Genomic DNA, 24503 nt, shown 5'->3' with positions numbered 1-24503 from the left:
CTGTCTTTATGAAGTAGTCACAGTCTTCCAATGAGTTTGTTAAACATGAAATATTAAGCAGGGCCCTACTGAAGCCTCAGAGTTCTAGACATAGTTCTTATTGCCTTCAGTGGGGAGTATCCACTCAATTTACTCTAGATAATTGAAATAAATCACCCAACTTTGCATAATAATTCCTTTTTATGATGGTTGGTTTAAAGATAGGAGATGTTCTTGACTTGTGGACAATCTCAGCTTCTAAATAGCTGTGTCATCACTGATGTGCTATTCTCTGAGAACAAGGACACCCAAACCAACCAAGCTCCAGTTTGTAGAGAGGAGAAACAACCATTCCACAAAGAATTTTTAAGTATAATAATAAAAGGAGGAGCTCCCAGAATATGTATGTTTGGTGTATGGAAAAACAACAACTCAGCACTGTATGTTGACTATTGATTAAAAGGAGATACAATATTCTGATCTCATACAGGATCACTATTAAACATCTAATAAGCCATTCTATCATGTTATCATTTCAGTCTCTTCCAGCAATGGAGTACATGTTAAGACAACTGAAGTCCATGGGCCTTAAACTGAGTCTTTTGGTCTAAAATGAACTTGCATAGAGCACCATGACTATGAATAGGACAATTTGTAAACACATGATATTATTGACAGGATTGTTGCAGACAGGATTTTTTAAATACGTATCTATAAAGTGACTATCCCCTTCTTGAAGAGGCCCAATATGACTATCTTGGCTTTAGCTTTCTGGTCCTCTCCAGGAGTAATGCTATTTCACTGACCTCTGAAGGCTAAGCATGCAGCAGATCTAGTAGCTATATTAGCCTGGATGAGAGGAAGTTGAGGTTTTCAAATGCATACTTTGCCTCTACCATCCCTGTCGCAATGGTCATTCTGTACATGAGTCTTTGATCAAGCACCAAGTTGATTAAAGAAAGATCCTGACTGACAGCTATAAAATAGCTACCTAATCACTGACAGCTCCCTCTGGTATGTATTCACATTGGACCAAATAACTTCAGGCTTTGTGCCTATTCCAAAAGGTCTTTCTTCATAACTGTCCCACAGAAAACACTGTCGCCAACTCTGCAAATCTTGTTCTTTCAAAATCCCAGAAGCTGGCAGGCAGGAGAGCCCAGATTGTGTATTCCACAGAGGCCAACTTTCCCAGGCACAGAGCAAACCATAGAAGGGCAAACATAGATTGGAGAATGAGGTAGGATGGCTGGAGGATTTTAAAAAGAATAATCACAACAGCAAGTAATTGCATTTTCTTTACCCTAAGGCTAACCTCTACTTCTGCTTAGTTCAGGCCATACTAAATTATATTGCAATGAGTAAGACTAATAAGGTGGAAAATCAGCCCAGGTTATCCCCTTCTGGCTACAGGTTCAGTGGTCTTTTTCTTTCTTTCCTGTAGTTCACTTCTAAGTGACTTAGCATTAAGACATTTTAGATATCAATCTATACATTTACTCCTAGCAGCATCCTACTATTTCTATGATTTATAAATTTTAGACCCTTCAGAAAAAGTTTTTGGGAAAAAAATTCTTTCAGGCATTCTTTATTTTCTTAAATGATTAAAAATATCACTCCCTTGCCTTAAGTATTCACTTTCATCTGCATTTGTTAATTTTGAGGAATAGCAACCACTAATTGAGGGATTTCTAGGATTCTTAGAATGATATAAAGGTAGGCATAGGACTACAGAGAAGTTTGCACATAAATCTTTTCTCTTTGAAACCTTGACTGCTTACTGGAATGGTTCTCAACCAGGACTACACATTAGAAGAAACTAAGTAAATATATATATACACACACACACATATATTCTGATTAAACCATAACCTCTGGAAATGGAATCAGGTGACAGTATTTTTAATAATTACCTAGGATTTTGAAATGTTTGACATTATTGATCCACTTAGAAACCTTCAAATTCTCTAGTTCATAAGCTAGGCTTCTCAATTCACAAACTTATTTCTAAATTTATTTTCTATGTATATATTGTATATTTTTGCCTAAACTATGATGTTCCTAAATTACATCCATAATTGTATTACACAAGCTATTGACTCTTTAATTTTACAAACTGATCTTCCTACTTGCATATACTCTGATGTAATTTCTGGATAGAAATATAATGACAGTTGTAGAAAAATGATAATTTACTTATGGATGATGGCAATATGTAATTTTCTTTAAAACTGATGAAATTCATGATAAATATAATTATTAATTTGAACTATAATGTACATCATGGATAGATTATTTTCCTGAGATATGTTAACAATTAAAAGTTCCTAATTCTCTTTTAAATGATATATTTAAAATGTTAAAAGTTTAATCTTTAGGTTAAATACTTTTACCATAACTTCAAAAACTCATAATTTTTATTATAAATATAATGATTGTTTCTTAAAAAGAATATGAAAAGCATAAGAACCAAAACACACAAAAACCATCCAAATTTCCAAAATATACAAAGACATTTTTATAAGTTTAGTATAAATTATTAGAATATTTTAATTAGGTGATAAAGTTCCTAAAACCTCTAAAAGTTTTTCACAGGAGTAATTACTAAAGATTTAGAAAAGTATTTTGACAAATATATCCCTACCAAAGCTATTTATTCACATCATTGGACTCTAGTCCTCATTAACTCTTTATTCAGTCACCAATGACCTGTCTCTGGTAGTATTCTATAAAAGTCCTTGGTTATTTTGATAACTGCATAGATAATCACTTAACACTGTCTTCTCAGATACTTAAACTCTTCCATTCAACCTTTTCTCACCTTTCCGTACTCATTCATTCCAATGCCCATATGCTAGACCTCATGACTACCGATAACTACTACCCCTTCAACATATCAGTTTTAAGTATTTGATACATAAGGTACCATCTCCTATGTTTCCATTTTTACACTTTCTTGTAGCCTAACTCCAACAATTCTTCAACTTTACCAGGATCTATATTCCAGTGATCTACCAATTTTTATATTGTACTAATTTTTGTTCATTCTGTTTCCCTCATACACTGAAACACCTATCCTCAACTCCAGTGCTCCTGACCCCACTTTGTACTCACTTGACAGAAACCCAATATGTGTTAATTACCATTTCCCTACACTTATGCTTATATAGTTAACTCTGCCTATGAGGGAAAAATACAAACATGCTGACTTCTCTGACTTTGAATACATGGTGGTCTAATCTCAGATTGTTCCTCAAGACTGCCTGGCAGTCCTATCCTATTTCCTCATTTTATTCACACTCCTATTCTCCTTGATTATTTCAAATATCCTATCTCTCTTCAAATGTCCCATACCACCTACCATGCTCATTTTCAGTTCCTAGTTCACTAGAAGACCAGAATTATTTAGAAGAGAACACAGGCAATATGATTTTCACACATCTGCCTATCTGTATGTGTATCCTACCTCCATTCTATTACCACGAATTAACTGTCTTTCATCTTACCTAGGACCATATCCTTACTTCACTCTGGATCCATCCTCTATTATATTTGCAAGGGCTTTGTTTCTGAAACTGTGCCCACATGGTCCTGAATCATCAACGTTTATTCTTTTCTTCTGATTATTATAATCAACATTCAAGCATGTGGTTATTATCTGTAAAAGACTCAGTCCTGACCCCATTTTCTCCTCCAGTTACTAGCCCATTACCTTATTTCTTTTCACATATACATACACACAAAATCTACAAAGAATTTCTCTTGTCTATATCTCTACTTATTTCACCCTCTTCTCTCTTGAACCACACTGGTCAGGTTTTCACCTTCCACTTCACTGACATTGCATTTGTAAATGTCACAATGGTATTCCCCGCTAAAATCAGTAGGTAGTATTCAGTGCTCATATTACAGAGGCAAGAAAGACTTTAATATTATGATGGGAAAGAGAGAGAGTGAACTCTCTAAACTCCACTAAAATGAAAGGCAGGAGAAATTTTAAGCACTGGAATGAGCTAGTGGAAAAGTACTAGAGGACTTTGCAGGGGAGAAATGGATCAATGGGATGTGCCTAGCACACTGAGTTATTCTTGAGTTTGCAAATGTTTTTATCTGTGATTAGACCAGTTGTATTTACTAATTGGCACCTATTGAAGTTATGCTCCTACACTCCCACAGACACTGGGAGATAAGGATGCCATATCTTCTGATGTTTATATTTCAAAGAGATTTTTCTCAGGTTCTTTACAAAGGCATAGTTTACAATATTACAATATTGGCAAGAAGTTGGGAGAATAGCTACATATATTTCAAATGGGCAGAGAAAGAAAATGTAATTGCAAGTTTTCTAAATTAAATGTTATAAGAAAAGCGAGATTGAAGGTTACAGCCAGAAAGAAACCTGTCTAAAATTTAGTCAAGCTGATGGAAATGTTAAGGCTATCTTGGTCAGTTGCTATTATATAATGGGCACAAAAAGCAATATTTTTTTGTACCATAGTGCTGTTTTGAGCTCATTTTGATATTCCTTGGCCAATTTTGATAGTAAAGGACAACTGAAGAATCTCAGACCCTGCAGGCATAGCGCTCAAATTTATGACACCAGATAAGCTATCCAGAGCAGCACAGGTGCCAGCTAGAAAGCAATCTAGAATGGATAAAGAGAAGGTTAATAATTAGGATCTATTGCAGCTTTGAGAACAGCAACAGAACAGGACCATAGTTTGTCTCACTAAACTTTCTATTACAGAATTTCAGGAGTCTGTGTTCTAGACATGGCAACTTGCAACATTGTTCAATTTTCACTGTTTTCTTCACAATTCCAACTGTCCTAATATTATCCATATAATAAGTAAGAATATTCATCAGATACTATTTTGATTATGGATTTCCTTTGTTTAATTATTTATATTAATTCTTCACTGTTTAGAAGATTGTATTCAAATTCCTTCACTAAAACTGAGGTTCTCATAGTCCGGTGCCTTGTTTTGGAAGTCAACTTCAAAATCCACTATTTTACAGCAATGTCTTCTACTTTAACTTTCTACTTTAATTTTCACTATCTATTCTTATATATCAAGGTCATCTCTCCTATGCAGTTACGACTTTGTTTATGATGATTACTCTGGGAAAACACTCAAACCTATTCCTTTCTTGACCCTGTCTATCTTTTATTAACCTTCAAATCTTTAATTAACCCTCTTTCATTATAATTAGCTAATAGTCATTCTTCATTTTACTCACTGTTCATGATTACCATCTTTATTATTCATTAATCCACTATGAGAAACAATAACTGAACATCTTAAACACAACTATTGCTTTATTAGATGGAGTGAAAAAAATAGCTCAGTCAAGAAATATAAAACCGTTTATAAACAGCATAACTTTGTCATTAACATTTTTAGTCAGCTCATGGTTTGTACTATGCCATTTCTTTTCTAAATTTTTTAAATCTGCGTAAATATTGGATTTCCCAATGTATTAATAATTACTTTAGGTGCAATAACAAATATGATCTCTCTCTCTCTCTCTCCCACTCTGTCTTACTCTCTCTACTCTTATGAAATTACAGTGACCCCAAAATATGCATTAAAAAATTGTTTGTTGAATTGAACTGACAGAATATAAACTAGTTTGCATAATATATTTATGTTTTATTACGGAAGAGGAAAATATTCCTATAATATAGCCACCAACAACTTTTTCATGTATTAAAACATTAAAATTAAAAATAATCTATGAAGAATATGCCTAAAGGCTCCTTATGATATAAAACTGAAAATGAGAATCAGAATAATATAACAATAGTCAGAATTTGTTCTCATAAAATTTGTTAGGTATAGAACAAGATGACTGTCACCAAAGATAAACACCTTTTCATATTGCAGATATTTTTTACAGTGCTAGACGATGCCATTTCAAGTTTTATCTTCAATAAAAAAAATAAGTACAAGAAATGAGTGTCATCAATAAATTATATTCCTTCAACCCACCAAAGACTATTCTAAATAAGATGACAAGACATAAGGTAGCAGCAGCAAAAAAAAAAAAAAAAAAAAAAAAAAAAGAAAAAAAAATTTCCTTAGTGCTTACTTCACAACTGATCAAGCATGTTTAATATGAACTCCCTAAACAAATATTTTACTATCATTTCTACTACATCACTATGAAAAAAGTAAATTTATTTGTAACAAAAGGAGCAACAGAAAAAATAATAAAAAGAAGAATGACCAAAGGAAGGGAGAAAGGAGAGAAGGAAGGAACGAACGAACGAATGGAGAGGAAGGAAGGAAGGAAGGAAGGAAGGAAGGAAGGAAGGAAGGAAGGGATAATAAGTAATAAGAAAGGAGAGCAGGAAGACAATTGCAGAAGGTTGACCAGCACTAAAACTTCCCTGGGACTGCCAGGAATATTACTTAAGTTGATCAGTGCATTCTATGACTTTAATTCTTAAGATGAATATAAAGGAGTACCAAAGAAATTCACATTCTTTTTTTTTCCTATATAATGAGAAGCCTGACTACATTTTTTTTCCTGATATATCACTGCTGACAGTTTTTAAGCCTCGCCTCTCTCTGTTCCCCTTGTGTCTCACATCTGGACACTGGGAAGAAAGTCTAGGTATCCCCTCCCTCAGCATGGTGAGGGTTAGGTACTTAAATTCCAGCTGTGCTTAAACTCTCTCACCTGACCCACCTCCCAACCATGATGAAAACCCAGACCAATTTCCTTTTTTTGCTGGCTCAAATCATTTAGGGCCAACTTGTGAAGACTTCCCTGCTCTCCCCTGAGACATCCAGTATAAAATGTTTTATACCTTTTTGGTATGTGTTGCTTCATCAGTCTCAACATCCAAACCAAACCTTGGGTTGGGGCCCATCTGCCTCTACATGTGCCCATGACATGCTGCCACAGGTCATGTTTTTCTTTGTAAATTTATGTCAAATATACTCAAAATGAATTGTGTTCACATTCTCTAATAAATTAAAATGAGGACAGACACTCCAGCTAGGGATTAGAAATTTGGATATTTATGAATCTTATCTACCCTGAATCCTTAACAACTGATACATGACTTGATATTTAGTTTTGCGGTCTGGTAACAGCTAACCATGTTGGGGCACTTAGTACATGCAAACACTGTGCTAAGAACCCTGTGCATATTATCTCACTTCATCCTGTGATAATATTCCTGTATGGTAGTGTTATTCACTATTTTCATTTCCTGATGAGAAACTGAACCACAGATAGATTAAGAATTTGCCCAAATACCCTGATCAGAGATTATGTAATTCATTCAAGTTTACCAAACTGGTTAAATTTTGCCTTCCTGACTTTAAATTTTATGCTATTAGTCACTCTGCTTTGTTGCTTCACCGTAATCAATAGATAGTTCAATAAACATCCAGCAATACAGAATTCTAGGGATATTTATAAAGCCACACATTCATATAAATAATTGATATATTTTTCAAAAAATACCAAAGGCTAAATGTACTCTATTTACTTATAATGATGCAATTTAAATATAGTCAAAAGCAAAATTCATGAAATTAACAGATACATCAGTTCCTATCCTATATTTTAAGAGTCCTCAAAGAATCATAAAGTTTTAGGATCATAGTAATCACCCTGTCTGTCAACAAAAATTTCTTTTGTTGTAAGAAAGTCTACTAAACATAGACATTCACAATTGTATTATTATAATTCTTTGCCTTAATGTCACCAACAATACTATTTCTGTTTTTCTAGATGACTAGCATTCTTTAAAACACAATCTTTAAAAAGGATTTTTTTTCCCCCATAAGAAACAGAAGCTAATATTTACTTAGTACCTGCTATGGGTGTTCACACTGATATTTTAAATGTTAAATTCATAAATTGAAAAACAATAACATTAGGTTTAACTCACAGTAAGAATGTCTTTTATTTATAATATGTGTTAGTCAACAGGTCTTTTGATAGATCTTAATAATGGAAAATTTATTTACATTTAAGTTTAAAATTGCATTATTATATAGGTAAGCAGTTGAAGCATCCTCACTAATTCTTTGTAGATATGTTTTAACTTTTTCAGTTTTTGCTGTTTTAGATCCATTTGGAACATCATCCAACACAATTTAAATGTATTTTTATAGTTACACTAGGTTTTGTCACCAAATGTATTTATGTACATCCATATTACAATTCAAATTATGCATGTACTTCAAGGCAAGAAAACCAGAAGTCAAAACTGATTACAAGGTGAGGATTATATCAAGGTCACTGTATTTGTACCTGTTATGAATTTGTTATATGATGCTTTCTTTTTTTAGCATGTGCTATTTTGCCTTTTCAATTACTGAGAAACCACATTTTCTGCTATATTGCTTGCATCTACAGTAATTTCTGTCTTATATTTGCATAGTTTTTTCTCTTGATGTGCCTTTGCATAAAAAACACAATTTTTCAAATCAGGCAGAAATTAAATTCAGGCTTCAGAAATAACATTTGTGACTACACATTTAAAAATCTTTATTAAACATTTAAAAACATGATTTCCTTTGGGAGTAAAAAAAAATAAACCTGGAGAAACTTTTGCAAATCTATCTATATTATTTTAAACTAATCGAAGGCTTTGTTATAAAGTAGCAGAGAAAATTTATAAAAGAGTATAACCTGAATGTATTTTCCAGAATGCTCTACAAAACCTATATTAGAGAGGAATAATCATACTTTTTTCTAAGATTAACAGTGTAATTTAAAGAAGCTCTAATACAGCATGATTTGGTAAGTCTATATTTTATTTTGTCTTAAAAAATAAATATGTGTAAGACTTAAAATAATCCCTAAATTAAATCCAGATCAGATTAATCTGTTCATATTTTATGAATTATTTCACATATGTACTCAGATATGCATGTATATAAATACAATTTGTGAAAATACCCCAAATCCATTTATACCTGGTATGTATGTATGTGTGTGCTTCCTTTATTTTTTATTTTTTATTTTTTGATGTTTATTTATTTTTGAGAGAGAGAGAAACAGCAAGAAGGGGAGGGGCAGATAGAGGGAGACACAGAATCGGAAGCAGGCTCCAGGCTCTGAGCTGTCAGTACAGAGCCCGACACAGGGCTTGAATCCACGAACTGTGGGCTCATGACCTGAGCTGAAATCGGACGCCCAACTGACTGAGCCACCCAGGCGCCCTGTGTGTTTTTTTTAATAGGCACATTTGTACATGTTTGTGTATGTATCACAAGAAGCAAAAATATATACATAACTACAAATGGAAAAATGACTGCATTCTCTTCCCACCATCAGAAACTGCAGACCTTTGACTAATTACCAAATATTTACAAGCAGTAATTTAAAGAAGCTGGGGTCTTTGTAACAAAGAAACCAGTTATTACAAATTAATTTGAATCAATAATGGATTTGAAGTTTTCTTCTTTCTGGCACTTATATAAGGACAAGATCTGAAAGCAAAAGTGAAGTTTCAAAAAAGCTAACTAAGTAGATGGGGATTTTTGGTCTGCCTAGCAGTAAGTCCTTTTGAAAGCTGCCTCATCTCAAAGCTTACCCCAATTCCACCATTTGGTGGGGCTGGCCTCCCTTTTCCTGCCTCAGAGGCATAAAAAATAGAATTACCTAATCTAAGAAGTCAAGGCCTCAGACATAGCAATTGGTTCATAAATCAATGCAATCCAAGTAGAAATAATAAGGGATATTCTTAAGAACTTTTCTGGAGCTGTATGAAAACACAATACTGACCTTTCTCCCTTATTATTCCTGAAGTTTTTTGTTTTGCTTTGTTATTTCTCATTTAAGATTCTGACCTGTAAAGATGATACAGGTTTGGGAATTTCAATGACCCTATAGCCCTGATAAAGAAGGGAGCCTAAGAATAAGCTGAGCAGGAAAAGCAACAGCAAAAGAAAAAAAAAAAAAAAACTGAGACATAAACAATCTCAATGACATTTATGAAGATTGTATCTTGTCATCTTTAATCATACCCATCATTTGAATTTCCCAATTTTATAAACACAAATGAAATTCAATAGAGAAGTAGATTATGGATGATAGATGATAGATAGATAGATAGATAAGGACTGTATGTTTCCTTTAGGTATCTATAATTTACAAAGGTCTAATTAATGGGAAAGAAAAAAAATAACTGAGCTACATAAAGAAATATCCAATGCTACTCACACTATAAAAAATGAGTTTACAAATATTAAAAAGATATTTCCTATTTCTGTTTAGGGATTTAGATTATACTGTCTCTGAGTTAACATTTGTCTTTGGGAAATATATGATGTGAGCATGTCCTTAATTAATTAATTTTTTATATAGCAGAAGACTAGGGAATAAACAAAGCATTTCTGGAACTGACATAGGGAGGTCTGGAAAGACAATGGACTTAGGATGCCTATTGCTATCTTTACGTATGTTCTAAGACCTGGGTATATCACACTTTAAGGATATTCTCTTGGACTTTAAGGCTGAAAAGTATATACCACAAAAATGAACTCCCTATACTAAAGTAGGGAGTAAAGTTTTCATGATGACATGTATTGCAATTCTCTTTAATTATATGAATAATTAATTGAAGTTTGATATATTTGTCTAACATCTGTGATGCTTTTGTGTTCAACAGCGTAACCTTCTAAAGAATGGAAGTATTTTACCTGAAGAATGTGCAGTGTTTAGACGCAGGAATCAGGAATCTATGTCATAAACAGATTTAAAAAGTGCTCTATTTCATTCATAAACAGAGAAAAGTAACAAGCACTGACTGACTGGAGCAGAGATATGTGTAATATCCATTGAGTCATCTTGAATATAACTCTTAAACTAAGAATGTATATGTCCTTCAACCCAGCAATTTCTTTTTTTTAATTTTTTTTTATTACATGTATTTATTTTTGAGAAACAGAGTGAAACAAAGCATGAGCAGGGGAGGGGGGCAGAGAGAGAAGGAGACACAGAATCTGAAGTAGGCTCCAGGCTCTGAGCAAGAGGTCAGCACAGAGCCTGATGCAGGGCTCGAACCCACGAACTGTGAGATCATGACCTGAGCTGATATCAGATGCTCAACCGACTGAGCCACCCAGGCACCCCAACCCAGCAATTTCTGATAGGGAAAGATTTTCAAGGCGCGCACACGCGCGCGCGCACACACACACACACACACACACACACACACATAATTTGGATATATTCAATATTGGAAAAGTTGGATATATCTTGTGCCTGTCAATTTTTAAAACTGTATACTTTTTCTATTTATTGTCTTATGTGTATATTACTTTTTCAAAATAAATTAAATTTTTAAGGGAAAGAAAAACATAGAAATAGGATGGATGTTGTCTTGGAAAAAAAAAACCCACCAATCAAGGGCTTTTTCTCACTCTCCTTGAAATAAGGAGACCACTATTATTATTTGTGTATTTTTTTTTGTCAGGCTTTTTTTATAGGCATTTGGAAACTCTGTTACTTATCTTTTAATGTTTTTGTGATTTTTTTCTGTGACACAGAAATTTTAATTTGAATAGAGTATAATTAAATACTAAATTTCTGGACCTTTTAAAATAATATTGAGTTAAAATATATTCATTGCTTATTATGTTCAGTAATTGTATATGCATTAACTCCTTTAATCCTTGATACAACGTATACTAAAGAATTGATTTGTAATCTCATTTTATACACGAAGAAACTGAGACACAAAAGGATGAAAGAACTTGCCCATCTTCTAAGAGCTGCTGGGTCGCCAGGCAGAGATTTAAACACACAAAATATTTTATTAAATGTCCTTCTAATACCTTATACTTTTGTTTGTATACATTTTCTTAATTTAGACAACTTGGAATTTATTTTTGTGAATAATGTGAAGAGATTAGAAGTATTCTTGTGATCAGGGCACCTGGGTGGCTCAGTCAGTTGAGTGTCCTACTCTTGATTTCAAGTCATGATCCCAGGGTCATGGGATTGAGCCCCACATTGGGGTCTGCACTGAGCATGGAGTCTGCTTAAGATTCTCTCTCCCTCTGCAACTCTCCCTTGCTTGTGCACTATCTTTCTCTGAAAAAAAAATTCTTTTAATTAAAAAAAAAGAAGTATTCTTGTGATCAATGAGTATACTTGCACTAAATACTTTTATCACAAAGCTCATTTAAATTATTTCTTCCAAAATTAAGTTTGGACAGGAGCATTGCACTATACATAAATTGCCATATTCTCTGATAATGATATTTTAAAATTTTAAGACCTTTGAAGTGCTCAAATAATTTGAAAAATTCATTTATAATATTTACGTTGTTCCATAAGTTGTGTGTGTACTTGTGTATGTGTTTCAGAATTTTGGCTGATCTTGACTACCTGTTATATTGGGAGGTATATGAATGAACATAATCAGCTGTTCATTTCAGGAAAAGTAAGTTAGCAATTAACACTATGATTTGATGATAAAAGCATGGGATTTAACTAAGATAAAGCTAGGTTTTCATCCCAGTTCAACCTCAACTTACCTATCCAACTATGTGTATTCAGGCCCTCTAGAAGAAGATTCCAAGACAGAATTGGACTTGCATGATTACTGAAGAAATCACCTTAAAGAATAAAGGGGAAAGGAGGCAGGAATAAGCAGGAAGAGACTCAGACTATAGTGCAGATCTCATGACTATTTAAAAATATAGTGAAAGATGAAAGCCATAGAGAGATTCAGATTACAGTGTAGCTATAAGAAAGTTTTCACCAGGAGGATGGGCAGCCCCCAAACAAAGCTCATTAGAAGAGTCTCAGGTAAAGGTATGGATGGCTGGTTCTAAGGCCAACTCTTCACCAGGGTCAATTCCTTCTGCTGATCTATGAATCTTCTTTTCCAGAACACAAGGAATCCAAATGATATTGGCAGCAGCCTGAGCTTGTATTTCAATGGGATCCTATCTGTGTCCCCCCTCAAGAATGTGCCCCTGTATGGGGTGCCTGGGTGGCTCAGTAAGTTAAGTGTCCATGATTTCATGGTTTGCGCCCTTCTTGGGCTCTGTGCTGGCAGCTCAGAGCCTGGAGCCTGCTTCAGATTCTGTGTCTCACTCCCTTTCTGTCCCTCCCCAGCTCATGCTCTCTCTGTCTCTCAAAATAAATATATAAACATTAAAAAAAATGTGCCCCTGTGGTGACCATGACTTCTAACCTGATAGAGCTTAGAAGTCTTCACCTGAAACTTCAGGGACAATGATATGTAGGACACTCCTACCTCTACTTCTTGTTCCTTAACTCATATGTCCTTCTTTTGGGGGACATAGAGCCATATAGAGGTCTCTGGTTTGGTGCATATGCTGTGTCCTGAAGGATGACAACAAACAGTTGCAGGGTATTTTGCTCCTGAGCTGGAACTTCAGCTTGCCTTTCATAAGGCAAGCCAATTCTCTGAGGCCTACCCCCTATGGCTGGTGCAGCATGGGATGTTATCAGCAGATCCCATGATATTAGCCCATCCTCATACCTTTTCACTGTGAAGTGGGTCTTTTTGTCAGCCGCTAGGCTGTGTGTGATTCAATACCTGTGTGTCAGGCAATTCATAAGCTCTGGGATAGTGTTGCTGGCTGAGACTATGTGAGTGAAGAAGAAAATCCTGTATCTGTAATATATTTCTATCCTGGGCAGAACTAACTGCTAGTCCTCTGGGATAAAGGAAACCCAATATGGTCAACTTGCCACCAGGTAGCAGGATGCACTCCTGGAGGAATAAAACCAAATCAGGGGCTCAGAATTTGTCTCTGAGATTGTCAGGTTGTACATTTGATGGCAGTAGTAACAACATTAGCTTTGGTAAGTATAAATCTATGCTGTTGGCATCATAGGTGGCTTTTTTTCTCCACCACTGTGATCATTCCATGCATTTATCCTCCATGCCATTTCTGGGGTGGCTTTGTTCATTGTTCCCTCCATCGTGATTGCTTTCTGGTGGCATTAACATTTAACTCAAAAATCTGTACATCCATGCCTACTCCCATATATGTATTCATACACACACATAGCAGATCTCCTTGTTTCAGGTTTTCTAATCCTTCTGTTCATAGACCCCTGACCAGCAATTCTCACAATGCACCACTGTTCCCTCCATACAAAGTAGATACCTTGCATGCAGCTGCACCTGATGAGAAGATTTTCTTTGAGGCCTCCACTGAGTGTATCTCTAATGCAGCCATTTTCCACTTTTGCTTAAAATCACATTCCAAGTTGACCTCAAACTAGGCTCGAGTTTTCCTCCTCTTTCAGTTGACTATGCCAGATCCTGTATATTGTCATAGAAACCTAAAAACATTCTATTTACACTGCTCTTAATATATTAATTTTATTCTATCTTTTATTATGGTAAGTTTTGCATCTCTCTTATCATCTCTAGATATAATCAATAATTGGGATAATATCATGTAGTCATCGTTATGGAGTCAGACTTGTGCATAAATCTCAGCTCTACCCGTTTCTCAGTATTTAAATAAGAATCACTTTCTTCACCTGTGTAGAAAATGCCCTATAATGAGCAGCATCTGAAACTGCCCCTAATGATTCTGCCTCCTTCCATTCACCCTCTTGAGAAGCTCCTTGGTTGGATCTAGTGACTTGCTTCAAAGGAGAAAATATGAAAAAAGTAATAGGATTTCACTTCTGAAAATATTCTTAAAGTGACTGTGGCTTCTAGCTTAGTGTTCTTTTTTACTCTCTTCTTGTCTTCCTTGCTCACTCTGAGTAAAGCAAATAGTGCTCCATGGTGAACTGCCTGAGAAGAGGCAGCATAGCAAGAAGCTGATGTTCCACAGCCAGCAAAGACCTGAGACCTGTCAATGATCAAAGCCAGTTCTCCTCTAGCTGAGCCTTGAGATGACTGTAGCCATGTTCCACATCTACATTACAGCTCTGTGAGAGATCCTCACTGAGAGGCAGATAGCTAAACTGTGAACTGTGCCCAGATTCCTGATCTATAGAAACTATGATGTAATATATATTGTTTCAAGTGCTAAATTTTAGGGTCATTTGTTAAGCATCAATGGATAACTAATACAATACCTATCAAAGTGTTGAAATAATTAAACAAGTAAATTATACAGCATAATACATATCTGTTTTTATTTACTTTACTTAATTTACTTAATTGTATTAGTTTTGCTTAATTTCTAGGTACTAAACTGGTCATAAAAACAGTTTTGTTTGCATAACCTGTTATCCCAAAAGACTATATATCTATATCTATATCTGTGTCTATATTCATATCCATACAGTATTATTTAATAATGTAATATAGGCATAAAGTCACATTAAAATTACTTTATTCTTAAATATAATGTATTAATTAGCACAAACATTTAATATACACTAAAATCCTTTCTAATGTTTGTCTGAGATTCATATTGCAGGTGCTCTGAATTCAAATAAAGGGACTTCTATTAGTGTTTCTGTCAAACTTTAATGAACAGGTCCAAGAAAATCATATAGTGTACAGTAATGTGTCTTCCTTAGAGATATTTTCCAAAATATGCACATAGCAACCAAAAAGGCATTAGAAAAAACACTGATTAGTTCAGAAGTACTTTTCTTTTCTCACCACTCCTGGTTGTGACCTTGGGTAAGTTAAATTATCTCTCTTATCTCAGTTTTCTCATCTATAAAATGGGAATAATAATTGTACCTTATATTGTTGTGAGAATTAAATGAGCAGATACATGTAAACTGCTTAGAATAGTATTAGATAAGTAGAATGCAGTCAATACACATTAGCTGCTATAGTTGTTCTTTGTGTTATTATTATTGTTATAATTGAGAACTAGGAAACACTTGTTCATGTGTATAAATATGACAGATCTCATGTGCCAAAATGAGTAATCATATATCAAGTGAAAAGAGCATCTGCTGATTTTGTTTAGTTTGTTAAATGATCTGTTTGTTATTTATTTCTGATTATGAAATAAAACAACTTTATTGGGGAAAAATCAAAATGGATAGAAAAATAAAAAGAAGGTAATTAGTGACATGTTTTAGCACTTTTTTCCAAATTTGTTAAAGTCCTCAATGTACTTTTCTAACATATTTGTATGGATTTTTATAATATTATTGCATTTGTATACCACATGTTTTATATATGATACATTTATAGTGAAGAATGAAGTAAATGCAATTTTGTCAAAGCTTAGTCATATTTTCAGGATATGTTGCTAGTTAAGAGAGAAGTCACTACTGTATCTATAGTATGAAATACATGAATTAAGGACAAGATCATAAACTCTCCTTCTAATCCATAGCATTCACCTTTCAAATTTTATATAAAATTTAAATAGAGAAAAATTAAATTATTATTTTTTGTATGAAAATAAAGGACTCCTTTGAAATTTTATATCTTTAAGGAAAAAATTACTATGGTTGCAAATATTTACAAGTTAATGTTTAAAGTGTTTTGACTCTGTACTCAGTTGGCACAGATTATTATTTTCTAAGCGCTAATGAAAAAATGGAATTGTTTGATTCTAATTAAGTAACGCCCAAATAAGAATTCTCTGCATAAACACAAATGCCAGATGTTTGAAGAGGCTTATAATCCCTCAAAAAGCAAACATTAAGTTATGAAAAGTAATTAAAATTATTTTCTTGGGAGTGATTTTAGATTTTCTCTTTTTGTGTTACATTGATAATTGTTTTTGAATAAACATTTGTTATTCAAAGTAGACATTAATGTTCAAATTTACTTTGTAAAATATGCCTTTTACAGGAGTATAAATATCTGAGAAGATCACTGATGACTTCCAAGCAAAGTTGAAGTCCTACTTCTTTTGGCCATTGAACTCTACTATGCTGAGTATGCCACCAAATGTCCAATTAAGCAGGAAGTCCAGTGTTTACCTGCTTGAACAAACCGGATTTATACTGCCCTTAAATTTGAAACCCTAAGGACCTGAAGAAAGGAGAATGTAGGTGGGAATTTTCAAACATTAAAAAAAAATATTCATGTGGTGCATGGTAATGATATCATCACTGGTTTCCAGATATCCTTTTCCTTTTGTAAAGGGACTTTGACTCCTCCCACCACTAAGAGGAGCCCTCCTTGCTAAGCCCTGAATCTGAGCTGTCCTTGTGATTTCTCCTGACCAACAGGACACCACAGAGGTTATGGCATGACATTTCTGAACCTGAGCCTCAAAAGGCGCTGTGGGATTTCATTCTCTTTTGGAACTCAGCCTTTGCCATGAGAACAAGCCCAAGTCAACCTTTTAGAAAATCAGGCACTCTGTGCAGTGGAGACAACTTGCTTTAGTTAACCCAGCCATGGCTTAACCATGTGTGATAGTCTAGCCAACATCAGCAAAACTGCCTAGCTGACTTGTGGTTGACCACAGATGCAGATGCGAACAAAAGCTTGCTCCCTGATGTTAGCGGAACCCATCTTTCTCTGGTCAGCAGAACCTCCCAGCTGAGTTGTAAACTTGTGAACCAAATAGATGTTTATTGTTTTTTATGCATTTAAATAAATGCTTGCTGTTTTATTGGAGCGTTTTTTAAAATATAACAATGTCTGATATACTTTATATAAAAATGTTTATGTGAGAAAAATTAAGTAGAGACCTTTTTTTTTAATAATTATGATTTCTCTTTGGAAGCACATTTTCAGTGTTCAGAAAATAGTTCCATTGTGATGGTAAAGGTGCAGTAATAATTTTTTATTATACATGGGTTTCTGTAGTATTTTAAAGAGAACACAACTTGTCTATTACATGATATGTAGTGTAGCCAAGTTTTACTTTTATATCTTTCCTCGAAAAGAAAATGTATTGTTTACAGAACATCCAAGACTTTGTTGGGAAAGTGGGTAGCCAGTCAGTTATAAATTATATAAAGTACCTGAAAATGAAAATGAATTCAAGGACATGGTGACTATGAATCCTAGGTTTCTAAATCAGTGGTTCTTAACAAAGGGAGTTGTGACTTTACCCCCTAAGGAACATTTGACAATGTCTGGAGACATTTTTTGTTTCCTTAACTGGGGCAGGGTGTACTGCTGACCTCTGGTGGGTAGAGGTAAGAGATGCAGCCAAACAGCATACAATACACAAAACCACAAGATGACATGTCTGGGAGAGAATAACCAAGTAGGAAATGGGTAGATGATAAAGTCAGAGATGCAAAGAATGATAAGGAGATTTGTTTGTAAGGTCCTTACAAGGGGGACTTCAGGTTGTATTTGAGGTAAGAAAGAGAGCCACTAGAGAGTCATGAGCAGAATGATATGATTTAATTTCTATTTACACCATATCATTTTGTTAGCTCTATTGAACAGATCATCAGAAAGACATGACTTTCCAAGAGGCGATTCCAGTTGTCCAGGTCAGAGATGATGGTGGCTTGGGTGAGCATGGAATCAGAAGAATTGGTGGGAAATGATCATTTTATATTTTGAATAGAGGGTTAACAGAATTTCCTATCATATTAGGTGTGAGACAGTAATTAAGAATGACTCCAAGGCCATAAAATCAAAGAGAATATAAAGTAACTTACTGAAACACAATAAACTGAATTTACATGCAATATGACACTTTTAAAAAATATTTTCTAGCATATATTTATGTGACAGCCATTGGTAGTAGTCTGTGTGAAATTAGAGTTAGTGCAGATAGAAGCTGATAGATATTTGTAGAATTAAATTTAATCTTGGATTGGAGGATTTCTTTCCATAGTCCCCCAGGCAGGCTGGCATCATAATGATGGTAAATTTAATAACAGAGTTAGAGAAATTAATGAATACAATAAACCCTAAAAGGTAATTTATATTGGAAATCTGGAAGCAGAGTAGGAATTAATTTTTGTTACCCATATATTTTTTTCTGAATCATTTTTTTAACCTGTTCAGATTTTGAGGAGAGCAGTACACATTATTCTGCACATGAATGAATGTATTTACCATATTATAACTCACATTGTCCATGTTTGCACTGATGTTCATTCAAATGTACTTCAATATTCTTCAATTACATTATCTCTATCTAAATAACATAATTGCTATACTTACAGGGCTGTTGCTGTCCCCTTCTTATTTTTTGACTCTTAAACATCTGAAACCATCTGACCGATCAGTGTGACAGTTGATGCACTGCGTCCTGGGCCCACGACAGCATTTTGTTTACGTTGCACAATCACTGCACATGCTGTTTTCCTGCAGAAAGTAAAGCTTTCACTTACAAAGTGGTAGTTTGGTAATATGTGTGTATGTATCAAATGATATTGCTAATCAGGAAAAAGTGAGAAATAGAATAAAATATATCTTTTCTGAAAGTTTATTATTATTGAACAAGAAAAAATATAGTATGGATGTTGATTAGGAATGAATTGTAGTGTGACATAACAAAGTCAGACTTCCTTTTGAGTTTTTCCTGGGATTTGTGTGTAGAACTTAAGCAGATTGTTTCCATACCCCTGCTGTTCATTTAAATACACCAGCTATCAGGATTTTTGTTTCAGGATCTTTGCTCTTGAAAGTCACAGTGAATAAAAGAATGCAAAAGTGATTTTGACGTCAATAATATTTTGTGGACTCTTTACCCTTAGTTAGAGGTAGAACATTCCACTCTGTATTTTAATAGTTACTACAGAAATACAGAGCATCCAATCAAAGCTTGCTTCACCACATCACTTATTCTATCTCAAAATGTTAATTCTGATGTTGAAAGTTTTTGCATAGCCCAACAGCAAGTCATATAGATACCACACACTTTAAGCACATGTACGTACTGTGTCCATCTAAAATATAAACAACTAACGTATTAAATAAATCTTAAGCAAAAGTACTTTTTAAAAGGCTCACTGCTTACGTATATAATTCCAGCAATATTTTTCACTTTGCTTTTTTTATTCCTCTGGATTATTCCCATCCATACACAGCATATGCTAACACACTCCTGAATGAAACACACACACACACACACACACACACACACACACACACACACACACACTTCTGACCTCACGTTCTTCTCCATCTACCTCCCCAATCCTCCATTCTTACATTCAATAAAATTATTTAACAAATGTGTCTACATTTATTGTCTACTATCCCTTTCACTACCTTTACTGCTAACGCCTTAGTCTAACAGTGATATTCAGTATCCTAGACTACTCTGAAAGTGTCTCAACTTTCCTTCCTGTTTCAAACTCTGCTCCCCTACACCTGTTCTCTCCACAGAAGCCAAAATGACTCTCATATTCCTTTAAAAACAGAAGTCATGTAATGTTTCTACTCAGGCACTTCTAAGTCATTTTATTTCACTCAAAATAAAACCAAACCATTATCGTTTTCGTAAATTAAAAGGCCACCAGGTATCCCTGTGGCTACTCCTTTTTAGGTTGTTTGGCCTCATTTGCAGTTTTTCAGACATGCCAAGCACTTCCCCCTCCAAAGTACATTCATCTACCTTTCCCTCTGCAAGCAGATACTCCAAGGGCTCAACCTTCACCTCATTCAGGGCTCAAATGTTACTGTATCAAAAGATTTTCCCCAGCATCTGATATAATACAACATTTTCCTTCCTAAAACATTGGCTGATTTATTGTTGCTAGAATGAATATAAGCTCCATGAAAACAAAACAAAAAAGGTTTGTCTCCCTCCCTTTTTATCCCTCTCGCTCTCCTTATTCGCCTCCCTCCCATCCACTGTCTGCTCCCCTGTCTTCCCCTCTGCCCCCCTCAATCCCATGTCATAATATGCAATCATAATTAGTTATTGTATCGAACAGGGCTTTTAAAGGTTTTACCTATTAAATCTCTTTTAACAAACCAGAACATAAAAGGCAAACTCACAGACATTTATGCACACTGATTTGTATTTCCAGAGATTTAGCATTCTCTGGAAATTCTCTATGGGTTCTCCTTGTTATTTATTTATTTATTGTTTGTTTGTTTGTTTGTCTCTTTGAAGACTGAATTGACACTCTGGGTTTGGTTTCCTTATATTTCTCCTTTATTCAAGGCTTATCTTTTATTACCCTGTACTGATTATACTCATACACTCCTGGCTAATCCTTCTTGGTCTCTTTTTCAAATTCCTCTTCAGCTACTTGAAGAGTGAACACAATAATTCCTCTAGGCGTTGCCTTATCTTCAGTTCGATGGCCCTTAAAACAGTATTCCTGGCCCAGAGCCGTCCTCTGATTCTAGACCTCTGCATGCAACTTTCAAATATTTCAACTTGGATTCCTCAAGGCTGCTTCAAAATTGCACACAGACCTGTAATCACAGCACTCACCCCACAAAAGAAACCCTTTGAGTTTTCTCCAGTGTTCAAAAACTTAATGAATAGAATCCATGTAAGCAAGGAAATTAGAAGATACAATGTCCTAATGTTAATTTTAACTTCTAATGATGCATCAGTCAATCCTCTTTTCTCTCACATTGCTTCTTTTCAATGTAATAGCTTTGGAATATCTTACTGCATGGCTTCGGATCAGGACGTGCCACAATCCCTCCTCTCTCCAAACAATTTGGCCCTCTGCAGCCAGAGTTGCTCACCTTTTCTTTTTCTTTTTCTTTTTTTTTTTTTTTTAGATTAATTTATTTTTTGACTGACATCCAAGTTAGTTAGCACATAGTGCAACAATAACTTCAGGAGTAGATTCCTTAATGTTCCTTACCTATTTAGCCCATCCTTCCTCCCACAACCCCTCCAGTTACCTTCTGTTTGTTCTCCATACTTAAGCGTCTTTTATGTTTTATAGTATTTTTGCTTCCCTTCCCTTATGTTCATCTGTTTTATATCTTAAATTCCTCATATGAGTGAAATCATATGATATTTTTCTTCCTCTGACTGACTAATTTCGCTTAGCATAATAACCTCCAGTTCCATCCACATAGTTGCAAATGGCAAGATTTCATTCCTTCTGATTGCAGAGTAATACCAAGTAATACTCCATTGTATATAGCACATCTTCTGTATCCATTCATGAGTCAATGGACATTTGGGCTCTTTCCATACTTTGACAGTTGTCAATAGTGCTGCTAAACATTGGGGTGCATGTGTCCCTTAAAAACAGCACACCTGTATCCCTTGTATAAATACCTGGTGGTGCAATTACTGGGTCACAGGGTAGTTCTATTTTTAATATTTTGAGGAACTTCCATACTATTTCCCAGAGTGGCTGCACTAGTTTGCATTCCCACCAGCACTGCAAAAGAGATCCTCTTTCTCTGCATCCTTGCCAACATCTGTTGTTGTCTGAGTCGTTAATGTTAGCCATTCTGACAGGTGTAAGGTGGTATCTCATTGTGGTTTTGATTTGTATTTCCCTGATGATGAGTGATGTTGAGCATTTTTTCATGTGTTGGTTGGCCATCTGGAGTCTTCTTTGGAGAAGTGTTAATTCATGTCTTTTCCCCATTTCTTCACTGGATTCTTTGTTTTTTGGGTATTGAGATTGATAAGTTCTATGTAGATTTTGGATACTAACCCTTTATCTGATATGTCATTTGCAAATATCTTCTCCCATTCTGTTGGTTGACTTTTAGTGTTGCTGATTGTTTCCTTTGCTGTGCAGAAGATTTTTATTTTGATGAGGTCCCAGTAGTTCATTTCTGCTTTTGTTTCCCTTGCCTCCGGAGACGTGTAGAGTAAGAAGTTGCTGCAGCCAAGATCAAAGAGGTTTTCGCCTGCTTTCTCCTCAAGGATTTTGATGGCTTCCTGTCTTACATTTAGGTCTTTCATCCAGTTTGAGTTTATTTTTGTGTATGGTGTAAGAAAGTGGTCCAGGTTCATTCTTCTGCATGTCACTGTCCAGTTTTCACAGCACCACTTGCTGAAGAAACTGTGTTTATTACATTGGATATTCTTTCCCGCTATGTCAAAGATTAGTTGGCCATACATTTGTGGGTCCATTTCTGGGTTTTATATTCTGTTCCATTGATCTGAGTGTCTGTTCTTGTGCTAGTACCATAGTGTCTTGATGATTACAGCTTTGCAATACAGCATGAAGTCCGGGATTGTGATGTCTCCAGCTTCAGTTTTCTTTTTCAAGATTGCTTTGGCTATTCGGGGTCTTTTCTGGTTCCATACAAATTTTAGTATTGTTCGTTCTAGCTCTGTGAAGGACGCTGGCGTTATTTTGATAAGGATTGCGTTGAATATGTAGATTGATTTGGGTAGTATTGACATTTTAGCAATACTATTTCTTCCTATCCAGGAGCATGGAATCTTTTTCCATTTTTTTTTTTTTTTGTGTCTTCTTCAATTTCTTTCATAAGCTTTCTACAGTTTCAGTGTATAGATTTTTCACCTTTTTGGTCAGATTTATTCCTAAGTATTTTATGGTTTTTGGTGCAATTGTAAATGGGATTGATTCCTCAATTTCTCTTTTGGTTGCTTCATTACTGGTGTATAGGAATGCAACTGATTTCTGTGCATTGATTTTGTATCCTGTAACTTTGCTAAATTCATGGATGAGTTCTAGCAGTTTTTTGGTGGAATCTTTTGGGTTTTCCATATAGAGTATCATGTCGTCTGCAATGAGTGAAAGTTTGAACTCCTCATGGCCCATTTGGAGGCCTTTTATTCCTTTGTTCTGTCTGATTGCTGAGGCTAACTTCCAATACTATGTTGAATAACAGTGGCAACAGTGGACATCTCTGTCGTGTTCCTGACCTTAGGGGGAAAGTCCTCAGGTTTTCCCCATTAAGGATGATATTAGCTGTGGGTCTTTCATATACAGCTTTATGATCTTGAGGTATGATACTTCTATCGCTACTTTCTTGAGGGTTTTTATCAAGAAAGGATGCTGTACTTTGTCAAATGTTTTCTTTGCATCTATTGAGAGAATCATGTGATTCTTGTCCTTTCTTCTATTGATGTGATGTATCACATTGATTGTTTTGTGGATATTGAACCAGCCCTGAATCCCAGGTATAAATCTCACTTAGTTGTGGTGAATAATTCTTTTAATGTATTCTTGGATCTGGTGGCTAGTATCTTGTTGAGGATTTTTGCATCCATGTTCATCAGGGAAATTGGTCTGTAGTTCTCCTTTGTAGTGGGATCTTTGTCTGGTTTGGAATCAAACCAGTTTTGATTAAATTAATCCAATTAAACCAATTAATTCTGGCTTCATAGAAAGACTTTGGAAGTTTTCCTTCCATTTTTATTATTTGAAACAGCTTCAAAACAATAGGTGTTGACTCTTCTCTAAATGTTTGGTAGAATTCCCCTGGAAAGCCATCCAGCCCTGGACTCTTGTTTTTTAGAAAATTTTTTATTACAAATTCAATTCCTTTACTGTTTATAGGTCTGTTCAAATTTTCTATTTCTTTGTGTTTCAGTTTCGGTAGTTTATGTGTTTCTAGGAATTTGTCCGTTTCTTCCAGATTGCCCATTTTATGGTGTGTAATTACTCACAATATTCTTTTGTTATTGTTTGTATTTCTCCCTGGTTGTTGTATTCTGTTGGTTGTGATTGCTCCTCTTTCATTCTTGATTTTATTTATTTGGGTTCTTCCTTTTGCTTTTTGATCAAAC

General features: G+C 34.8%; 1 long non-coding RNA gene across 1 annotated transcript in view; it reads right to left on the bottom strand.

Moving 5' to 3' along the window:
- LOC128313943 (uncharacterized) overlaps positions 1–24503 on the bottom strand; it is a 211618-nt gene that overhangs the window by 2706 nt on the left and 184409 nt on the right. The window contains exon 4 of the long non-coding RNA XR_008295101.1: positions 19022–19165. This is a non-coding gene — a long non-coding RNA (uncharacterized LOC128313943). The remainder of the gene's footprint in view (positions 1–19021; positions 19166–24503) is intronic.

Source organism: Acinonyx jubatus, chromosome C1 (assembly GCF_027475565.1).
Source record: "Acinonyx jubatus isolate Ajub_Pintada_27869175 chromosome C1, VMU_Ajub_asm_v1.0, whole genome shotgun sequence".
Classification (NCBI taxonomy): Eukaryota; Metazoa; Chordata; class Mammalia; order Carnivora; family Felidae; genus Acinonyx; species Acinonyx jubatus.
The sequence above is the reverse complement of the archived record's forward strand: the minus strand, read 5'-3'. Positions and strand labels throughout refer to the sequence as shown.